Raw genomic sequence first — 3,725 nt, 5'->3', positions numbered from 1 at the left:
ACTGTCTTATTCCCCTGAATCAATGTAATTACCATCGGAGTAATAGTTAGATGCCCTGTATTACCCAGTCTTGCCCATACATCAGGGCTGATTTGTTTTTCGTCACTAGGTGTTAACATGGCTCACTGCACTATTTTCCATCCCAATTTTTAAGACTAACAAGATAATCAAATCCCTACCTAATTCCAATGTCGGGAATATACAATAATTGTCCTGTCACTTCCTCATTATTTACTTTAATTAGCGCTGACTCAAAAATAGGCACGAAGAATTCTTCACCTTTTTCTCCAGAAACCTTGAGATTTTTATTGGTCAATTTAACACCGGGAGGTCTAAAACTTAGGGATGACCACCAAAAACACTGCCTCCTCCCCTTCAGGTCCCACCTTTAGATTTATCAAGGGTTCCCGATAGGTCTCAGGAGGAAGGAACCCCTGACTCCCCTATACCTCATCGAATGTCATTAGGGAAACAGTTTCCCTTTCCCGCGTTAGTCCAGTCGTTTAAAATGCCCCAATTTTCCACAATGGTAACATCCCGCCTGTTGCCTCCTTCCCCGGACGTCTGACCTTTGTCTTTCGTGTCCTCCTCTATCCTTATCCTTTCTACTATCTCCCGGTTCTAATCTCCTCTTTGTTATTTCATCCCCTGCCGCCACCACCATTTTCGCTTTCTGTTTCTGCTTCTCGTCCTCTCCCTTCACATACACTTTCTGTGCCTCACGTAACAACTCTTCCATCTATTTTTCACTCCATCCATTTTCTGCAATTTCTTTTGTATGTCCGGCCATGACTTTGTCACAAACTGGACCTTCAAAAGTCCTTGCGCCACCGGGTCATCAGGATTCATTCCGGAATATTTCCTTGTGGCTTCTTTGAGCCTTTGAAGAAACGCTGAAGGGATTTTGTCTTTCTCCTGCCTTACTTCAAAAGCCCTAACAAAGTTTTGTGATCTTGGCGCTGCTTCCTTAATTCCCAAGATCACCACTTCCCGAAAGTCTCTCATGCTTCCCCTATCATGTGCATTCATGCCCTCCCATCGGGAATCTGTATTTGGGAATTTTTGTTCAGCCGGAATTACTTCTTCACCGGAGGGTATCTCTTTTTCCATTCCCTCAGAGCGGCCCTTCTGATCATACTCCTTTCTTCTCCTGAGAATAACGTCCCCAATATTGCCATCATTTCCCCCCAGGTATACCAATTTGTCCCCAAAAACTGGTCTAACTGCTCCCCCAATCCCACGGGATCCTCAGTTAGATTCTTCATTTCCTTTTTAAAGGCTCTGACCTCCCCACTGGTCAGCAGACTATCAGTTAGCCCAGCAAGGGGGAGTATGTACAGTCATTGGTGACAAGTGTATAACCCATGTCATTGATGATTCTTACAATATTACACAGGCAATCAAAAACATTTGGGACCAGCTAGATGACTTCAGACAAGGACCAACAGGAGGTGATAGCTGACTAGAATGGCTGATTTGCAAATCCTGGGACCCTGTTTGGCACACGGGACTGTTCTCCTTATTTCACTCATATTGGTATTGGATGTTTAAAGCTTTGCTGTAAGGTGCTACTGACGCCAGGACCAAATGTCACCACATAAGAGCCCCCTAATGAAACTCGCACTCCTTGACACCCCTCGGGATGGGGAGACCTTAGAAAAGGCCTACCTCTATATGTGAGTTGGGTGGTCTGCGGGAGACCTCCGAAGTCACCTCCTTGACCACAAAGGGACAGTGAAGTGGGAGTTGAGACGGGGCATGCTGACACAGGGCACACAGTCACAAGATGGCCACTGAGCCATTAAATGGAAAAATACAGCAAAACATACACAGATACTGCCTGAGGCCAACAGGATACCAGCACAATAGACACAGAACATAGATAATTAGTTTAAGGTGGGTAGGGGACAGAATACACATCAGTAACATCTACTGCCTGCCGAAGTGTCTGAGTCCAGCCACCACTTTCAACAGAAATGTTAACTACCTGAGGCTGCTTGTATACATGTGTAAATACTTCAGATCTGCAGTAATGGAAAACAATCTTCCCTCTCAGGAAGAACGGTCAGGACCACTGAAACTGACAATGATTTTGGAATGTTTTCTGTTCACAAACCATGCTGTACAAACAAAGACTCAATATTTGACCCATTGTACCACAAAATGGAGAAAATATCATGACATGTGCTCCAAGAGTGAGAGGAGGCTTGCAGCTGACAGGCATGCTGACGAACATCACTCTTTCCCCGGGGCTCTGGTTTTTTTTGTACAATAAACTCGGTCATTGGATCCTGATTCTGACTCCGAGACTGGTGATTATCCCCACAACAAGCAGGATCGTCACAAGGTGAGTAGCCATGAATGGATACAATGACGCTGGAGCAGAGCAAAAGGGAGTCTCTGCAAGTGAGAAGAGTGGTCTCATAGAAATAAACTCAGGAAGTGTGTTCCCGATGACCAAGAAGTTCAGAACCAAGGGATCACAGACTCAGGGTAGGCCTTTAGGACTGAGATAAGGGAGAAATGTCTTTTCCCAGTGAGTGGTGAGCCTGTGGAATTCTCCATCACAGAAAGAGATTGAGGGCAAAACCCCAACCTGAATGCTTTCAAGAGGGAGATAGATACTGTTCTTGTGGCTAAGGGCAATGAAGAGTACAGGGACAAAGTGGAAATAGGGAACTGAGCTGGATGGTCATCCATAATCATATTAAATGGCAGACGGGGCTCAAGAGGGGATGAATGCCCTATGGTTCTATGTTGCAAAGTTACGGTTTAATGAATGGAAAATATAAAACTGATCTAGTTTAGCATCTAGATTAGAGTGGTGCTGGAAAAGCACAGCCCGTCAGGCAGCATCCAAGGAGCAGGAACATTGACGTTTCGGGGAAAAGCCCTTCATTCGGACTGAAGGTCCTGCTAAACTAGATCATTTGCTATTGATCTATTCATTCAATTCCACTCTGAATCAATGGTTTTGCCATTTTGCTAACATTAAAAAAGCAAAATTCAAGCAAATGATCTAGTTTAGCACCAGTTTACCAACATCTCCCAATTTATAGAAACTTCCCTTGAAAGTAATTAATCTCAAGTTGACCTGGTCCAGGATCTGAATCAGAGCCAACTTTAATGTGTTTAAAAAGACAATGGGTCAACAGACTATGGTCCATCCCCATCCTCAGGGGGTCCGCGTGGTTTAGGAAACTTTCTTTCCAGAAATTATTTAATGTTACCAAGATGGCAAAAACATTAGTTCAAGGTGGAGTTGAGCCTAGAAAAGGCAGATTTAATAATAACTTTCAAAATGGAATTGGATGAATATCAAATATTTGCAGGATTTATAAGATTAAAGCAGGGAAAGTGAAGATTAATTCTTTCAAAGAGCCAGGACAGGTACAATGAACCGAATGGCCACAGTTTGCTGGAAGTATCGAAAATTCTACAACTGAAAATAAATAAATGAACTTATTTTAACAGTCTGAGGAAACATTTTATTCTTAGCGAATGAATCAATGTTTAGTTCTGGGTCTGGGGCAATTAAACTCGATGGAGAAAGGAAACTTTGCGCTCGGAACAAAGAAACTCAGAACCACTCTGCTCTCCGGACTATATGTGCTGTGGGGAGGAGAGAGGGTGAGGAACCATCACATCCGCCCCGCCGGCAACATCCATCCGCCCCGCAGAGCCCGTTTCCGGTCGGTGCGGTGTGCATGGCGGGATTGAGGAGG

This window comes from Hemiscyllium ocellatum, chromosome 16 (assembly GCF_020745735.1).
Source record: "Hemiscyllium ocellatum isolate sHemOce1 chromosome 16, sHemOce1.pat.X.cur, whole genome shotgun sequence".
NCBI classification, from domain to species: Eukaryota; Metazoa; Chordata; class Chondrichthyes; order Orectolobiformes; family Hemiscylliidae; genus Hemiscyllium; species Hemiscyllium ocellatum.
Note: the sequence above shows the minus strand (reverse complement) of the source record.